Raw genomic sequence first — 20,322 nt, 5'->3', positions numbered from 1 at the left:
AAAACATTCCCTGCAGAAATTTACATTTTGACCAGATGCTGAGGTTCTTAGGTAGGAGATCCAATCTTGATGCATTATTCACAGCATGGCAGAAGTGCTGCTTTCAGTTCCAAAGAAAGGGAAAGAAACTTGCCATAGTGGTGTTAATCTTGGCAGGCCAATACATTGAGTCACACTGAGGAAGTCCCATGGCTGTTTTAAAGAATGAGGGAGTTGAGATATTTCATGGTGTGCCTGAGAGAGAAACTAGTGGGACATTCTAATTGGAGATGCCATTGTGCACTTGCAGGCAGGGAGACCACTATTATAGGATATTACATGGGAAATGCAGTCTGCCATGAAGCCACATGACAATTAGACTATGGATCAATTTTCAGGATAGCACTGGTAGAGCTCCCACTCTTGGTGCAAGTAAAACAATGAAGCATGTTGTTCAGGAGGTGCTTTAGCCAAAAAGAATGGTGACTTCTCCTTTTATAGATTGGATAAGGGTTAGGAAGAAAAGGGTTCAGTTCCTTGTGTGACTAGGGGAGGAAGACTATTGAAACTCGAGACCTGGTGTATACCCCTAACCCCTGTCCACACTGCACACTGGCACAGGCCAAGGCGTGCACATACCCATGCCCCTCAGGCACATGAGCTTATTTGCTCTGTACTTGACTGCAGACACATGTTATGGCGTTAGGTGTGGAAAATAGGTCTCAAGCTTCAATAGTCCTCCAACTCCCTCTCCCCCCAGTGCCACAATGCACTGAACCCTTTTCTTCCTAATCCTTACCCAATCTGGAAAGGTTCCTCTGCTCTCTCCCCACTTTCATTGCTAGTAGTGAGCTGCACTGACCACATCAGAACAGCTTTCTGACACACCCTTTCAATCCATACAGCTGAACACGGATCCTGCTCAGAGAGCAGCCTCCTGGCCTGCTGACCACACCTGGATGCTGAGAGATGTGTGGTCAGAATATGCCATCCTCCATGACATCTCCTGGAATAGCAGGAACATTCATCTGTACTAGGAAATTTCCTGGATGCTGGAATAGGCAGGCGCTGAGTAGACTCAAGTCCAATGCCAGGACACACAAAGCATTTGAGTCTTCTTTACCAGAACCCAAAGACTCCTACAGTTGCTCTGGGAGAGGTCACTGTAGGTGCCTTTTTCATGACAAGGTATTTTCAAGGGCTCCTAATATCCCAATATTACTTCCCCTCCCCCCCTCATGGGGAGCCCTAGGTAAGCAGTTTAGCATTGTATGTTGCCAGCGCTTGTACATATAGTGAAACATATTGTGGGAAAAGTTGAAGTTGTAAGTGTGGAGTGAAAGGTTCCTTTGCAGGTTACAAGAGACCGTAGAGGGAGAAAGGGAGAAGGGAATGGGTTAACTTGATGCTTCAGCTAGGTCTGAAAATAAAAGCTGACTCCAGCCCAAGGCCATGGCACACAACCGACTCTCAGCTGCCTGCCAAGAAAGATGGGTGCCTGGATTGTAACTGCGACAAGCTGTGAGAAAGGAGGTTTCAGCTGAACAGAACTGCAGGGGCTGCAAAAACTAGTGAGACAGCAAAGGCCAGCAAGGGGGAAAACAACAGTCTCTCGTCCCTGAAGCCAGTGTGTTTTGAGAAAGCTAAAAAAGCTGCAGGAAGCCAGTTTGGACTGGTACACAGATCACGGGGGACAGATGTCCCTTAAACAAAACCTCCAGAAGAACCCAGGGCTTAAAAATCCTCTCAAGAGCCAAAGCAGGTCGGAAATCAACAGTGAACCCTAAACAGCCTGTTCACAGTACAGAAATCTCATCCACCCTTCCCTCTCTTCTTCTTATGTAACACTCAGGCTTGGCCAGCCTTGGGTTGTGCATGTGTGAGTATGAAAGCCGGTAAGGGCTCGGGCACTAACGGTTTCTTCCTTCCTTCAAGTGTCGTGGGGAGAACCCAGCACTCACCACTGTTATTTTATTAATAAAGCTTTAAAACTTAGTCATTTGGTGTGCTCCTTCATCTCCTTCCCTAACAATTCTGCAGCCTCACCTGATCACCTGACACCTCAGGCAGATTGGTAACAAAAATCTGTCACACTAGTACAGAGCCTGGAGTGGCTCATGACCAGAACTGTATTAGGGGTTTGTGGGGTCCTGGGCCAGAACATGTGGGGGCCCCTCCCCACCTCTTCCTGAGGTCCCCTCAGACCCCCCACTGCTCCTGAGGGGGAAATAGGGTCGGGGTTTGGGGGCCTCCTTCCAGGGAGTGGGGTCAAGATACAGGGCTTGCCCTACTGTGCAGGTGGACTTCCTACCAGGCAGGCGGAGCGGAGTAAGCCCTCCCACTCTGACCCTGCCCCCTGGCAGGAGTGATGGGGGGGCGTGGGTCAAGATGCAGGGGCACCCATTTTTCCAGGGCCTCTCCAATTGGCTGGGCCCTCTGGGCACTGGGCCTATTGGCCCAGCAGATAATCTGCCACTGCTCATGAGCTCTTCTTCAACTCTGCTGGCCTTTTGTATGACCGGATGATGATGAACAATCATTGTGCCCCTATGTCCATGCATTTCTCAGCCAGCATTCAGGCAGCAATGGTCCCAGGGCCATGCAGACTGGGGAAAAGGATAAGGTGAGTTTACAAAAGTCGAGCTTGGGGATGCAACAGTAGTAGAAAACTCTTAGTTGGCTCTCTAAAGTTAGTACACAGATGTCTTTAATTCCTTGGACGATCACAGCATTTCATTGCTTCCATCATCCCCTGATTTGCTGTCCCCTTACAAACATGGACAGCACAAAATGCTGTGTATGTATGTGTGTGTGAGAGAGAGAGAGAGAGATTTGGAAAGGGAAGGGAAAACTTCAGTTGTTTGAGGGAAAGTTAATCACTTTCTCCATTGGGCAATTACAAAGTTTTACTGGCTTTGGCTCTGGTTTCTTGCCTCTCCCTGCATGCTCTCTGCATGCTGCACAATCTGGGGAAAATTGGGGTGGGAGAAGGATACATTCTGGCAGTTGAATAAACACAATGCAGCGCCCCTTGGTTGTGGAGAGACAAGGCATTCGGGGTGCTCTTCTGAAACTTCAGAGAACCAAATAAAGTCGTGGTAGGTCTCTTTCTTGCACTGTTTATTAAATAGTTGTTAGGCAGCAACAGGGGCAGGATTTTCTGGCAACGCTGAGGTATGTGTGTGTGGGGGCAGGATTGGGGGTTGTCATGGTTCACATATCCCTTTACACAGAAACTGCATATGCTAGCTGAGAATATAATCCTTTTCCAGTCAAACTGCCTCCCAGTGCAGTAAGCATATTTCAGCAAATTTCTGGTGTAGCAGAAACTCAAGCTGGGTGTTTAGGTTCAATGGCAGTGCAAATCTGCTTGGTTCACCTTCACAGCTGACCAAATTCCTCCATTCAGCAATATTTAGAGGGCTGCCATTAGCAGAAACATCTCTCTAGCACAGATTGCTAGATCTCCTCTACAGGACTGGAATACCACCTCACTGTTCCATTCTGGTATCTTGAAAACAGTTATGTTCTCCAAATGTTGGCTAGTCTTTAAAGAAGAAATTGCAAAATGGTAACAGAGCCCCTGGAAGGAACTGCCACTGTCCCATCGAGACACTATGAACATTTAAAAATTGTAAAAAAATTAGCATGTATCTTATTATTAGCCTCTGCTCTATCCTCATGGGCTTCAAAAATTGTCTGAGAACCAAGGATAGTCTAACAGGCACATTCCTGGAATGCTGAAAAGCATAAAAATTGTGGTCTTCCACAGCATTACGGGTGGCAGTGATTTCTCAACATCTTTCAAAAGAGAAAAATACATAATGGTACTCTTCTCTTTGAATTGGCAGGACTGTCACCTCCTGAGAGGGAAACCATTATGCAATGAGGGTAGGAGCATCCCCCAGAGACCGCAGAGACAGAGATAGAAGGCACCTAGAGGATCTGCTGCTTGGCATGAATAGGAAGAGCCAGGCAGACTTTGAATTCCTCAGGGCATGGGAGAACTGAGCTCTTCACCAGGAAAACACACCGACAAACTGGTTCATGGAGCAGGAAGCTTGGCTTAGGGAATGGAGAGGATAATAGAACTAGAGGTTGAATGAGGCTGAGGTCCACCTCCTATACCTGTCTGTGAACTGCCACCTCCTCCTCCTTTTCTGTCAAATGTTGTCCAGAGTGCTTCTGAGCCTGAGGACCAAACTCCAAGACACCAGGAGGGGTCTGCAGTGGTTTGTAAACAACGCGAAATGTGAAGACCAAAGCATTGCACAATGAGCTTATTACAACTCATCTGCCAACCTCCACAGCACAAATCCAAACCTCATTGTGACAATCCAGTGGAAATGCCCTGTAATGTTTGAATTGTCATAGGAATGAATGACGAAGGACCTCTGGCTACAGGGAAAGAAAACCTTCACAAAACTATATAGTCCCATAAATATAATGTTCCCTTGGGCTTTTCCAGCAGCTGCACAGGGTGTGAATGTGTCCCTGGGCACAGGTAGATGTCATTCTCTGCCTCCCTGCAGTACCAAAATATGTGCACATATGGCAACCCTGATTTCCCTTCCCTGTGAACCAGGATCAGTGTGCACATGAGTGAAATCAAGTTGACTACACAGAGTTCATAAAGCAGATGTGTCTTGAGCCCACTCAGGATGGAAGCACTTCGCTTTTTCCTCACAAACACAATAGAGCATGTACCAGGTAACAATTGCATGAATGGTGTCTGCCACATTGATATCCAGACAGATGTATACTAACATCAATAAGATTTCAGCCTACCAAAGGCAAAATAACAGTTGGTACAGACACACTGTAGAGAATCATATTGTTTCTCTGGACTTGTGATAGGGCGGTCCTCACACTGCTAGGATGGTACTTCTTCCTGGTCATTCTGAGGAATAACTCACCCCTTCCCATGGCTCCACGCCATCTCTCTTCCTCTCTCTCACACACTCTGCTCTCTCTGTGGCTCAGCCCTCCAGCACAGTCACTATGCATGTTTTCCCCCTCCGGCATATCAAAGTCTTTCCTCACCAGCAGTCCTAGGCAGTCTTCCCATTCGTTGCCTCATAGTGCCACTCCCTCAGCGGCTCAAGGGAACTCAGCCCTGTGCTTTACTGGGTTCTGTCTCAGGGACCCTCCAGCTAGTAGTCTTGGCCGGTTCCCTTCTAGACCTTACTGCCTTTCCCTGAGCCCTGGCTGACCTATCTTACCAGGTTCCCCTCTCTGGGTTTGACAGACCAAATATACCTCCTTTCTCCAAGGGATTGACTGCAGACTTTCTTAGCAGCCCCCATTTCTGCTGCCAATTTTCTGCCTTTATAGTCCCAGCCCAGCTTGTTCCTCCTGAGCTGGGCTTCCTCATGCACTTAGGGGATTACTTAGCCACCTTATTCCCCTCAGCAGCAGCCTGTTGGGTTAGTTACTTCCCTTCTCAGTCTGCCTCAACAGTCCTTTCTTCTTCCTTCAAGTACAATCCTAATCTCCTCAGCATCATAAACCTCCCTGATGTCGGGAGTGTTTCCCACATTTTTAGTCACAAATCTGTCTCTGTGGTCCACCAAGCCTTGCAGAACAAGTGAACAGTAACCTTTTCAGTTCACTTATCACTTGCCTCTTTTGATGGACAAAGTGGTGGGATATGGGTGCCATCAGTGGCCCCTGCACAGTTCAGAAATCCCATCCTCTGAAATTCAGCTATTATTTCTGGACCTTTTCTTAGAGTAGCCATCCATGGGTAGATCACAGTTTTAATAGCTTCACAGACTGCACAAGCATGACCCTGACAGTGACTTTCCAACTTCAAAGTGGCTTGGAACAGACCTGTAGCTGTCTGGTGTTGCCCACTTCTGCAAGGCAATAGCCACCTACTTCTGCACTGGTCTAGGTTATCTGAAGCAGGTGTTTTGGTGCTGGAGATTTGGTGCAAGCTCCTCATTCAGTTCCATGAAAGTCTAGTTTCCTGCTTCAGAAGTTCTGAAGCTATTGCTGGCCATCCCAGATATCCAAAATGCTATGATCACACCACAACATACTGGTTCTTCTGAATCACAAGGATGGTCTGTCCAAGCATGCTGTGGCAATACACATGAACCATATCTATACCATGGGAATTGAATGAATTGTCATGGACCCCTAAGGTCAGTTGACTTTGATGTGTTACAAAGTTCATCAAAATTCCATCCAGCATCTCACTGATCACCTTCTCTACCACATAAACGTTTGTCCCACAATAAGGAGAAGGACTCTCCCATTCCACCGTGTCTTCCATCCAACTTAGCAGGAGGGAGACATGATCAGGAACTGCCATCTGCAAATGTGTGAAGGTGAAGGACAGTACCAACAACACACAGCAAAATTAGCTCCTAAGTGGCTCCCTGTGATGCACAAAGACCTCTGATACTGCCCCTGAAATGGTGGTTGTAGCACTGCATAACAGAGTTAGTGTGGAGGCAGGTATATGCATATACACAGCTTTATATCCATGCCCAGCACAGCATATGTGAGCATGTGCAGTCATGTATACAGTCAAGTAAGCAAGTATTGTGCACCAGAGTAGCCGTTCTTATAGTCATAGGCCAAGTGGAAAGAAGTGTGGATTTTACTCATTGGCTCTAATTATAAAGCTTAGGAAAGATCCATTCCCTATATCTTTGTGTAGAAAGCAGTTGCTATTTTTAAAGATTCCTTTCACTTGGTGTGCTTGGTAGTGTATTACATTCATCTCTCTCTTCTGGTATTTAGCTCAAGATGTACATACAGTATTGCATCTTTTTAGTTTAGTGTTGTTCTGAAGTGTACTGGACACCAATGAGGTGTGTTTTTGTCATCATTCATCCAGATAGCGTTCAGGTATTTTTAAAGGCCTTAATTGATCTATCTGCAACATTGTTTCTAAGTACTTGGTTTTCATTAACATTTTGGAAAAGCAGCCACTAGGAGTCATGGTCAAAAATTCCCTCCATTTGCTGTGATTCTTCACTTTCTCATATGACATTAAAACTAACCTTTATTGTATAGCAGTATAATTTGATAGGAAAGAAATAATTTATTAGAAGATCAAGGTAATGCATTTATACTCTGAGAAGTCAGGAAATACCAAATGTAAGGTTGCAAATTGTTAACACTGTACATTTGTGCCATGACTGTACAGACTTTAATTGAAGGATCACCTACTATTTCTCACATGCCGAACTCCTGCTAATAAACAGTATTAAACCTATGTTGTGGGTGAGTAGATGGATTTACCTTCCATTAGACAGTACAGGAAATGGGTATAACCAGGCTGAGAGAAACAAGAGTTTGTTTGAAGTATGTATTTGATGTGTGATCTCAGATCATACATTTACTTAGCACAAGATCATACGTTCACTTAGAATAGTATCATAACATCAAACAGAATATATAGCAGTGGTACTATGTTTTATTCCACAGTTACTATACTGCCTACTGCTGGTTTTACAACTTGCCTTGAGTGTTTCAAAGCTCAAGAAATCAGTACTGTAGGTTATCAATCACATTTTTAAAAAAATTTACATAGATTATAGGAAAGTGAATAAAAGAATTACTTTTTAATGTCATTTTTTTCCATTATGCATTTACAAATTTTAAAAATTACAGAAATATCATAGGCTTTATTGTGCTATCAGAAGTCCTTTTTCACAGCTTTAGACATGTGAATAGTTCCATTGAAGTAAATGGGATATCAACACTAGCAAAAGGATGTTGTTGAATAGGAATGGGATTACTCGCATGCTTAGAATTAGGAGTGTGCATAGGTACTTTGCTGAATCAGGGTCTTAATCAGGATATGCTAAAGGCCTGGATTATGATATAATTTTGAAGGAAAAGTTATGTGGAACAAATGGTCAAAGTCTTTGAAAAGTTACATATAGGGCTGATGGAAAATTTTCCATCAAAATTGTTTTTTAGACAAAACGGTGTTTTTGTGGAACATGTGATTTCTGGCTGAAAACTTTCAGTTTTGCTGGTTTGATGACAAGTTTTTTTTTCCCTCTGGAAAACCGTAATATAAAGGATTTTTAAAATTATTTTAAATATAATTTTCTGCAGGAAAAACACCTATTTTCCAACCAGCCCTAGTTGTCTACTTTTACTGAGGAGACAGGTTTTAATTAGAGACGTATCTTAATTAAATCCCTATACTGAGAGTTACCAGTATGTATTCATAACATATTTCTTAGTAACTTGAAAAATATTGTTTCTAGAGATTAGTAGATAAAACCCACTTACAAATAAATACATTTGTCTCAAAAGTCAATTTCTCAAGAAGTGTATTTTATGCTTCTTACAATGTTTTATTTACCTATTTTCAAAAGGTTCAGAAAAAAACCTAGTAAATTGCCTCAAATGTAGAAATCTCTGAGAACTCCAAAACAGCAGGCTTCACCAAATAAAGTGACAGTATTAAACACAAAATTATTACATGTTTTAGAAATGTCCTGTAACACATTTATTTCATACAGATTATGATAATCTTTTTAAATAGGATGTAAAGAAAGGAAAAACAAATTCACTCACATTCTTACATAGGGGCCAATCCTAGTCTTTGCGATGAAGAGAGACATCCCAGTGTATTGAGGAAAAATGACTACTTTGCATGCATAAAACAGCCACAGACGGTGATTTTCCAAGATTGATTGCGCTGGGTACTCACATATTTAAGAACTGAGCTCTTAGGCTCAGATTCTGGAGATTAAACTTTATCTTGCAGTTTCTTAGGTGGCTGGATTTAGCTATTGTCAAAATAATATATCTGAAAAAAAGCAGTTGTGAAGCAGTTCTAGACATTGTGGACCACTAACGCCACTTTACATCACTCTGACATTTTAAGGTTCTTACACTAGTAAAGTACGGTAAAGGACCTTACCGTAAATGAGAATCAGGCCCCCAATGGCACAGTGATTTGGCTACAGCTCAGACAGAGACGCAGTTGAGACTCCTGCTTCCTAACAGACAAGTAGCTCAAGCATTTTTAGGAGGTGATGTCATCTGATTCCAGAAGGGTACAGAACACATTGCCATTTCATTCTCACATTGCCAATTCACAGGGCAGCATTAATGGTTGCTTTAAAGTGAAATTTAACATTCACATGGTTGTATTGCTTGTTGTGCAAGGTGTTGTATAAAACATAATATATGTCAGCCTGCCCCAAAGAGCTTTCCATCTAAAAGACAGGATGTTCTAGATGGATGGGCTGGGTGAGAAAAACAGAGTAACAAATATAATAGGATGTAAGTAGAAGTTACTGGGAAAATCCAACTGGTAAGAACCTTGGTGACTGTATTAGAGTGACATGCTTGCTAAGTGCATAACCTAGTGATCCAAACAGCGGACTAAATTAGGGTAATGAATCCCGGTCACATGCCACCTGAGACACGTTGTGCATACGCTAAGAAGTGCCTTTCTTACATTATATCAGCAATCAGTTTGGCTAGTGGATGCAATTAAAAGAGTTAAAAACTAAAGGATGCATCTTCATCTTTGTAAGGGGGTTTACATGCAAATATCTCAGACTTATCTTCCTGATACCTGGGGTAATACACCTCCTGAGTGCTCACTTATATGACACACATAATTTTTTATAGCCTGAAGTTCTGTGGGAAACCTAATGTTACACACAACTGATATAGACTGTGAGGATCCATTGGAATAGAACCTGTCCCTGAATAACTGCACCAACATATTACTTAAGCCTGCAGGAGACACCAGGAAGTTGCCTGTGCAACTAGTGGATCTTTGGCCAGCTGCTATGACAGACTCTACCTCTTCATCTTGCTTTGGTTCCTGGTTTTGGACCGCAGCTCTGACCCTCAGCCCTGGTTCCTGGCCCTGATTCTAGCTGCACCCACTTTGCCCTACTCCACCTCCACTCACTAGGCCTGACCTCTCAAGGCCTGGCTGTGACATAGACTCCCTAAAATGGACATGAAGCAAACAAGACTTTTTTTAGGCTCCTAGCCTGTGGTCCAAATACTCAGGTGTCTTCCTAGCTAATGGGATTAGAATAGCTTTGTTCATAATAGAATTGACTTCACTTAAGTAACATACCTTGCAGAGATGCTCTAAGAGAAGATTATTTTAAATAAGACTGAGTCAATAAAATTATTCAATTTGACACTATGTACAAGGCCAATCTCATAAAGCATAAGAAACAAATAAAAATGGAGCATCCACAAAATCTGTACTAAAACTAGTTATGGGAAAGTTCTGTTACAGAGAAAGATAGATTTTATAAAAACTAGAAGCACACATTTTTAGAAAATCACAGTGTTACTTCTGTTTCAGGTGCTGAGGACCTTACCACACAATATCTGCATTACCAAATAGGACATAATGGCTCATTTTGTTCTTAGAAAATTTTCTCCAGGTTTGATAACTTAAGACCTTGCAGTATCAAGAGGACAACACCTAACCCTGTCAAACAGATTATTTCAAGATCGTCCCCACACACAACTTTTATAGAACTATTCATGACCTCCCTTCTTCTTCCATTCTGGGGGCTTCAGAATGATCAAGTTGAGAGCTATCCCTGACTTGAGTAATTACAGACTTAAAATCCATAGTTTGACTTGTATTTCAATAGCCCATACTACATCATGGGGCAGTTAACTAAAATATCCAAAGCCAGACTCTAAGTAATCCATCCGATTAGATCTCACAGGGCTTTGGAGCTGTGCTCAGGCTCTGCTCCAGCTCTAGGCAAAAACCTGCAGCTCCACTGCTCTGAAGCTGCTCCGGGCTCTACTCCAAAGCCCTGAGCTCTCCAATGAAAAAAAACAAATACAATTAAAGTATGTTTACTTTTATGTGTAAAGCTTTATATTAAAGGGATTATTACTCCAATGATCAAAGAACTATTTCAAACAAAAATAAAGAAACTGTCCAAAAGATAATTATATTTGCTCTAAACTTGCTGATATAGCCAATAATAGTTGTATACCCAAAGTTACACAAACTGTGTTATAATATGAAACATATTGGCTTAGATGTTCAAAGTGACTAATGATTTTTGGGTCCCAACCTGAGATGTATTCAAGAGGCCCAATTATCAAAAATGCTGCCTACCCTTTGAAAATCAGGTGTCGAAAATTGGGCACCCAGTAATTAAGGATTACTAGTTTCTACACTATTAGTCACTTTTGAAATAACTTTATTTACACATTTACAAGGAACACCATTTTGACTGTTTCAGTCTTTGTCAAAGGCATATCTTCATTTGGCTAACATAATAGGTTTATAAACACAGGATGAAGTGCCAAAAAATTTAAAGGCAAGTGTAAAGACATCACAAACTTTTAACAAATTTTCAAATTTCAAAATTTCAGGAGGATGAGGAGGATGGAAAGAACAGTGATACAATATTTTAATAGTCTATTATGAACATATACACTAGATGGAAAAGTTACCTTTGAAAAATAGTTAAGGTATACTGCCTCAAATTAGTGAATATTTGTTTATATTCTGCCTTCAGAGTACAACATGCAATTCTGTACTGAGTTTTGCCAACAGAAACAGAAAATATCAATATATATAGGGTGCAATATATGTAATCTCTGTCACAAAGTAGTTGAAGATGGTGAGTGGAGAATTCCTCCTCATCAAGGCAGCCCTCTGCAAGCAGAAAGTTGACACAGGCAGCTCTGCTGCCTCCTATGCCAAACAATATTCTACCCCCAGCACAAGGAGAGGAAAGCCATACTCAGGGTGTTCCAGTTGTGGGGTATGGGCAAGATGCAAAGAGAGGGAGGCAAAGCAGAGCCTCTAGAGATTGATTATGCCTAATTCTCCTCTGGAATAAGTTTTCTGAAGGCCCTGACATGAGTGTCACAAGTTAGAGATCCTATTCTGCACCTCTAATGTGCATAGGGGCTGGGTAATGCAGCTGCAGCTAGCCTACTTCACCTTAGTTCTGTCCTTTTAAAAAAAATCTGCAAAAAAATGCATAAAATATCCAATTTTTCAATATTTTGCATCACTTCAGTCAAATTGCAGTTAAAAAAATGCACAAAGCTGCTCTGTGGAATTCTGGCCTTTGTCATCCCGGGGTTTTTCCACTCGTGTCCTCCTTTATTGTCCTTTTCCATACACACCCTGAATGTAGCAACGATCTCAAAAATATACAGATGTTAAACTATTGATGTCAGTGCTTTCATTGCAACCTCATCCTTCAGACAGTTGTGCATGTGTGTTTGTGGTATTTGTGGAGGCAGCCTGGTGCGGGGTGTTGCCCCTTTGCTGTCCCAGACCTTTCTGCCACCACACCATGTTCTGTCTCTGTGCTCTCCTCCCCTTTACAGAAGGCTTTGTTTTCTCTTTTGGCTGCAGTTGTGTGTGTCTGCCTCCATGACTGGCAGCTATGGCAGCTGCAGAGGCTGTGTGGTCAAGCTGCTTGCCTGTAAACAGTAGAGGCTGTCTGTTCCCTTTGGTCTATGCTCAGTACGGGGTTTGTAGACCCCATTACAGGAATTTTGAAATCAGCAGGGTTACTCCTGTTGTTTAGTTATGCAGGCAGATCAGGGCCTAATACTGGAGCTAATAAGTCCAAGAGAGCAAATTAATAAAAGTACTAGAATATAAAATCTACACTTGCGACATTATTTTGGGATAATTTATACAGGGCAAAACAGGGTAAAGCCATTTCTCAGTATCCTGATATCAGACCATAATTGCTTAAACAAATGACCTCTTATTTAATTAAACAGCTGTGACTATGTATTGCTATGTAACCATTCTTGCCTTTTTTTTATTAGATATCCATGACTTGCTCTTCCTTCAGTATCTGTAGTTTGTAAACACTCAAAAATGATTTAACTTTGGGGAAAAACATTAATACTAGTGGGAGAAATGAACAATAACAAAGAAAGAAAAATAAGGAAGTTCCCACAGCGCAGGAAAAAAACAAGTGCTAGTAAAAAAATTACAAAAGCAAATGAAATACAGAAGAAACTAACAAATTAATGGAAAGCATAATGACATTAACTATTATCATGCTAATTTTCAAAGACCGAAAGAAAAAAGTGGAAGTATGAGAACACAAATTTTATATTTTATAAAAATTCCTTTTACAGATGAAACATGCTAGTTTTTCAGAATTCAAGACTGAAATCCTCTATTTAGCCAAAAAACAAAACAAAAAAATCCCCAACACAAGCAATCTAAGCTTCTTCCTACTGCTGTGCTCAAGTGCCTCCTCTTTGACTTGAAGAGAGCATTTCAAAGGGTGAAAGGGAAGTACGCTCCATGTGTATTCAGTTCTTCACTCCTCTGCTGAGGCTGCCAAAAAAGATGACAATTTGTTCCAGTGGTTTCTGTGACGCGTACAGCAACCCACTAAGAACTGGACATAACCCAATTCATTTCACATAGGCCTCAAACAGTAATAATTTTCACTCTCCTCAATTCAGAATGTGTATATTCATGAGAAGACTATATTTCCACTGTTGCAATGTGCTGTGAGAATTGGCAAAGCTTGTTGTGCCACTCCTACAATAACCTGAACATACAGAAAAGTATACAGATGCTCCCTGAATTACGTAAACCCCACATACGCATATCCGAGTTTATGGAAAAAGTTCCGTAAACTAGAAACAGGAGGGGTTTTTTGGTTTGTTTGGGTTTTTTTGTGTAATGGTCAGAGATACGTTTCCAACTTATGCAAAATTCAAGTTACGCAAGGTGTTCCGGAATGGAACACTTGCATAAATCGGAGAGTGTCCGTATCTAATGGAAATATAAAATCCCATGGAGATTGTGGTAGAATACAGTACGTGATTATACAGTACTAAATATATGCCCCAAAAATGAATGTTTCAGTAGAGCTTACAATATTTATCAGACTATGAAACTATCTTTGTCCCATGAAAGTGTCATGAAAAGAAGGTATTCTTTGTTGGAAATTCAGGAGTTGGCAGAAGGGTAGTGACAGAAGACCCACTATAAAAAACATTAAATAGGATCTACAGTAGTTCATTTTGCCACATTAAAACAACACAGATGAAACCAAATGGCACAAGACAAATTTGGAAAAGTCTGTGAAAGCATAAATAGTGCAGTATATAGTACTGCATACAACTTGGTCATAATACAGAACATAATTTACAAAATATTTTCACCAGTTGAATCAGATAACTGTGCTGACAACCCCAGGGCCCATAAAAATCACAGAACATGACAGGTAGCAGAGAAGATAGCACCCCAACGATACTGAAGGTTAAGCAATGAGAATATGTGGTAGCTTTGTTTTGCTGTGAATGATTCTTAGTGTCTACATAAAAAAAGAGATGGGATTAAAGATGTATGGAGGTAGACAAATTCATGAGAGGAAAAGGTGAAGTTTGTGGGAGGAAAAAGTGAAGTGGGGAAGGGGAGATGAAGACAGAGTTAGAGGGGGAAGGAGGATACAAGAAGAGGTGAAAGAAAAGAAGACAGAGGTAGCATGGGAGATAAGGAAGGTGAGATGCATGATGGACAGTTACATGTAAGAGGCCAGGAATGGAGAGAGTGAACAGCTCAGAAGAGTAGGGAATCAGAGAAAACCCATGATACCCAGCCAAAGGAGAGAGTTAGATCCCAAGAGCTGAGTTAACTTCCTAGGCTGATAGGTCTTAAAAGCATTGTTAATTGGAAATGGGAGTCCCACTTGTGGCTTCTAGCTGATGGTCTGGGTGTTGTGGGGTGGGTCACAAAAGTCGTGCAGGTAGACCTGGCCACTCAGAGTGATTCTGCTTGCTACAGTGGGAGTTCAAGGGAAATTCTGGAATAGAACTGGTCAAAATTAATATTTTAAAATGTTGTAATGAGATAATAGGGATTTTCTTTCATTAAAATTTCCATTTTCCCAACCAGCTCTTATCTGGTGCACTCGGCTTTCTCTGTCAGCTCCCGTTGACAACAGGGGTTAGCAGCTGTTGCTGTAGGGAGTTTAAGTGATTCCATCAACAAATTCTTCATCATGTTCTGGATCTACTGTTCCCACCACAGACTGAAAACAACATTTAGATGCATATTTCAAAAGGCTTGCATAGTGTGTGTTGAACAATATAGCAGAGCACAAAATATCTCCTCTTACACTTTCTCAGTGCAAAAAATAATAAAACTTGCTACCAACTTTAAAACACTCCCAGTGTATATAGTATTTCCAGCTACTACAATATTTTTATGTAGCTAGCACAAAGCTATGGGTTATGATTTTTCACAAACCTTGTGGTAATGAAAGACAGTCACTATATGGGCAGATATCGTGAAAGGAAACATTCAGAATTTTGCCAATGCACATTGATCTCAACTTGCCCAGAACTACAAAAGTTGCTTTATTGCCCTTCCTGAGCTGAGATTTAAATGTAACAGATTAAGTTATGGTTTTGTGATATGGATAGATGTTACCAGTGTCTACATTTTGGTTATCATAAATTTATTTTACTTAATAATACTTAGCACTAAAACAGTGTTTTATATGTTCAAAGGTCACATATGTAATCCTGGAGCCTTAAAACACCACCTGTCATTGAGGAGGATTCTTTCTCTGCAGGGTGAATTCCAATTAATAATGACTGCACTGCAACTTTAAGCGGCGGGGGGGAGGGGGAAAGCGGAGGGGAAGGGCTGTCCTCCAGCTTGCCAAGGGAGAGGAAACAGTGCTTAATGGGAGAAGGGGTGGAGGGGGAGGGGAAAGCATCAGAAGTTGCTGCAAAAGGAGGAGTGAATCATCCCCTGGGACCAGAAGTGCTGGGGAGCTGAAAAAGGACAGGCCCAGGTGTGAGAAGCCCCTTTTTCGCAGACCAGGTGGAGCAGTACCTATCCTCCCTCCCCTTGACGTGGCAAAATATAAGGTTTGGTCAACACCTGCTGTCGGCATCAGGCTACATGTGCCTTTCTAGGGAGGCTAGGAAGGAATTTTTCCCTCACGACCAGATTGGCCTAGGTGGAGTGAGTGTTTTTTGCCTTTCACTCAGTGGGTACAGGGCAGCTTTGTTATGGTGAGGGGTGAAGGGAGCTGGACTATGATGATTGCAACTCCTTATGTAAGTGTGAGTTAGATGTCCAGTGCAGGTACTCCATAGGGAAGGTGTACAGTGACCAGCTAAATGGCCTGGTAAAGGACTTAAAAAGGAGGTGCTGGTTGAAAAAGCAGAACAGTGTGGAGAGGGATTCATGACTCCTATAACTGGTATGGCAGGGAGAGTGGATGGTAAGGTCCAAGCAATGTATTGGCTGGGGGGCCTGGATAGAAAAAGAAGGGGGCAGGTAGATATTGAATGAACAGGGGTTACCTGCACTGTACACTTTTATCTGCTGAATAGTCCCAGACATCTAATAATAAAGTTGGGGCCTGATTAGAACTATATGAAGCGTCTCCCATCTTATTTCGGTATAGCTGGAGAACACTGGATTCCTAATAAGGAAAAGACATTTTCTTCCTACAGGACTGCTGGAGTTTTAAAGCTACAAGGCTGTATTTATGATAAAAGCAAAGCTGAAATCTGGGGACCAGAAATTAAAATATTCTGCATGAGTTACAGTTTCAGTTATCCCGCTCCTACAGACACATGCTAAATAGGCAGCATGCAACAAACACATACAGAGTATGTATATTATTAAGAGGTATGATAATTACTTGGCACGAAATTGAAGATGTTGATAATTCAGTCTGACAATATGTGATTTTTACTCATGTGGGCCCAATTGTTTGAAATCTGTTACATGGAATTGCATACCTAATTTATATGCACAGTTACCATAATTGTGTGCACAGATCAGGTATCACTGTCACACCAGCCGTTTGAACATACAAATAGCTGATATGTGAAAGGAGCTGCAGTAACTGCACAAACATATCAGGGATGCAATTACATGTGGATTTTGTACACAGCCCTGGGCTTGCATAGGTCCCTCGTATAGTTAGCTCAGGGTACAATCATGGAAAGTGCCATGATATCAGCAATAGAGTTGAGGTTGTTCAGTACTTTGCAGGATCAGCCTCTTAGAGCTCCTTTTAATAGTATTGTCACTGCAGTGCAAAGAATTCTCTTCATGCTAGAATGCATCCTATACAAACTAAGCATTGAACACTGTTTGTTGGTATTGCAGATTTGAATCAAAATGTATCAATAGAATCTGAATTGCCCTTGTGTCCTGATATGTATACACCTAAAACAATGATCAATTGAAATGTATTTTCATGAGCAATACATAAGGCACATGAAATACTATTGTGAGGATAAACATGCTGATTTGAAAGACAACAGTGGAACTAACATAAAATAGCTTTTTAAGCAAATTCCTGTGTCACACCAGAGAATTATATGGAAAGTTATAATCAGCAACAAACAATTTATAACAATGAGGAAAAAAAGGCACTTGAGTGCTTTTACCCACCAGCTGTTTTGCTCAGGGTACTAATTATGTTTTGGACGCTACCCTATCCTGGAATCATTCTTAACAATGTGAAAGTAAAGGAACTATTTATTCATTTCTCAGTCTTTGAGACAAATGCACTACTAGTGGAAACAGGCACAAAATAACTCTGCTGAATTCAGCCCTTCATGTTTAACCTGTTATGTTTAAATCTAATTTAGTTGGGAATGGATTGATTAAGATGATGATAGCTTTCAAATCGCTGAAACATATACCCACAAACCAGAGTTCCACTCCCTATCTACTCAGCTAATCATACATGAGAAGAGTTTTAAAGTACAATTTAGTGCACAAATGCTCTCAAAGCATGACACTGACAGAAGAAAAACAGAAAATGGTTGAGTAAGATTACCAGAAATTACCACAGGTTTATTCAGTGCACCATATCTGTGACTGTGCAACCTGACTTCAAGGGATCTTTCTAATTCCCTGCAGGTTCATAGGAGAAACAAACAAAAAAACACTTTACACTCTCATTACACTAAAAATGATGAATCTAATCTGCAGTTCTACATGTGGGTTTTTAGTCTCTAGAATAGTTTTATATGGGCTCAGACATTTAAGATTAGTTGGTTAATATAGTGGCCGCAGGCTGTGCTGACTGCTGATCAGATACAGTTATTTGGCTGATGGCTGGATGGGGAGGCCATGACTTTGATTCAAGAGAGTTTCTAGACAATTTGTTTTTGCCCTTATCAAGGGTCAATATATCCGAATGAGGCTTCCTGCTACAGTCAAGCTGGAACTCATTAGTAGCCTAATATAACACTTATGGGGAAAAAAGATCAGCTATGTAACGACTACATTTCCATAGCCTCTTCAATAAATCAACAAAGTCAAACCACACAATTAAAAATAACACACATTACTAAGCTGCATTTAAAAAAGGAAACGTTAGAGACACTCCCTGTATGCAGTTTACCTACAGTATGTTTCACAAAGATATAGTGCAATGAAAGAGTGAATTACTGTACAGTATATGTTTACTAGCCTAGCATTACTTCATTCACGTATGTAATTAGTTCATTCCCTAACAAAATAACTTATTTTTAAAGCTATCTAGAAAAGGCACATGCTAAATGGTTCACTATATTAGAAGAGATGTTCTTTTAAAAGCCCCTTTTGCTGTGACCAGCATGCAGGAGGAAAATAATACCATGACAAGACAGCTTTGCATTTATCTCATAGCTGGAAGGCATCACTTTGAGTTCTAGGAAAAGCAAAGTCTAACTGAACCAGACGGTAATCTACATGTAATCAAGTTCATTCACTCTCTACACTCCTGTCTTGGAAGAATGTTTTTCTGCTGAAAAGCAGAATGCAACTAATTAGATTGGAATGAAAGCTGTGTGTTTTCATCTGCTAGAGAAGAACTGTAACTCAAACTGATAGAGGAAAAATTGGCAGGTGGGTGGAATGAAGCAGGGGTGGAGGTATTCCTGGCTGGAGAGTAGAACATCAAAATGATAAAGAGGCAAGCATAATCTATTTTTTAACATACACAGCCCTTATATTCATGTCAGTTATAGGGAAATGCATACACCTTCTTTTTGTATACACACGCCTTCCAGATACAAGAAAGTGGATGCATTTAGCAAGAAAAGAAGCATATGCAGTGCAAGCATTCCTGGGGTTATAACGAACATTAACAATAAGGATAACTTGGATTCTTATATTAATTACAACCAGGATCACGTTTCATAATGGCCTTACCCCCTTAAAATAGGTGGATGGACTTTTTAGCTGGATGGGTGAGGGAGACAAGTTTAAAAAAAAATACGGTTGACCAAAAGCATACAATTTTTACTAAAAATGTAGAGTGTGTGTTTGTGCTGACATGTTATTTACATCACATGTGGAAGGCTGGGGGGGAAGAAAGGCAGTCTCTACTTTTTAACTCCAGGTTGGAAACAATGAAACAGTACATCAAACAGAGTATACAAGCAGCTATGGCCTTAAGAAGGAAGATATTTGCTAGCTTTTTATTGGAGAGTTAGATTAGAAGTTGAATTTAAGATGGTCTTCATATCTGTTTTCAGCTTTAAATGTTTAGTGTAAGAGAAATACAAATGTGTGCACCTCATCTTAAAACACCTTTTCTTATATAGTCCATCATTATTTAGAAAAACAATAGACTATCCTTATCATTACACACATAAATTCTATCATATTATGTTATTCTGAATTAACATGGATTTGTGCAAATGTTCTTTTGGTTTGTATATTGTCATGCATAGCTGAGTTTCCCTTTAAATTTAGTAAAGTTCAGTAGAACCTACCAGTTTTGCCTGTTTTGAAACTAGGCAAACTCGTAAGTTTATGAGTTTTCCAACCATAAATTAGTTCTCAAAACTCCTCCTCCCACTTGCTCAAAATTTAGCACAGTCTCATGAATCTCAGCAAAAATGGCTAGAATGTTGAAATTATAATAAAAATTCAACCCTGGTAAATTGTTCCTGGCTTAGTTACAAAAGTTTTGCAAAGTTTTGCTGTGAACACCGCCAGTTAAAAAATATCTGTAAGTGGAAATAAGCAGTAAAATTAGTAAATTCATACCTGAGTAAATTGGGAGTTGTAAGCACCAATGAGGTGAGAAAAATAGTATAATAAGACCTTAAGAGACTAAAATTAAAGGCAAAAGCCCTCTATAAAACAAACAAGCAAAACAAACAGTCAAACTGGAAAATATGCAAATCCAAAACAAATATTAGTGAAAAAGGAAAACATGGAAAGCAGTCATACCAAGAGATTTTAGGTGTGACTGTGGGCAGTAAATTTGACATGAGTTTGCATTGCAGTATGGTAGCAAAGAGCCACACCGACTGAAGTATTTAACACTGGACTTGACACAAAGCTGGAAAATGTTGTACAGTTAGAAATAACAGAGACCTGTGGCA

At 40.8% G+C, this 20,322-nt stretch overlaps 1 protein-coding gene across 1 annotated transcript in view; it reads right to left on the bottom strand.

The window, feature by feature from the left end:
* GPC5 (glypican 5) overlaps positions 1 to 20,322 on the bottom strand; it is a 1,044,547-nt gene that overhangs the window by 297,928 nt on the left and 726,297 nt on the right. The gene's annotated exons all lie outside the window — the stretch shown is intronic.

The sequence above is a fragment of the Gopherus evgoodei genome, chromosome 1, assembly GCF_007399415.2.
Source record: "Gopherus evgoodei ecotype Sinaloan lineage chromosome 1, rGopEvg1_v1.p, whole genome shotgun sequence".
Lineage (NCBI taxonomy): Eukaryota > Metazoa > Chordata > Testudines > Testudinidae > Gopherus > Gopherus evgoodei.
This window is presented reverse-complemented; position numbering and strand designations above follow the sequence as displayed.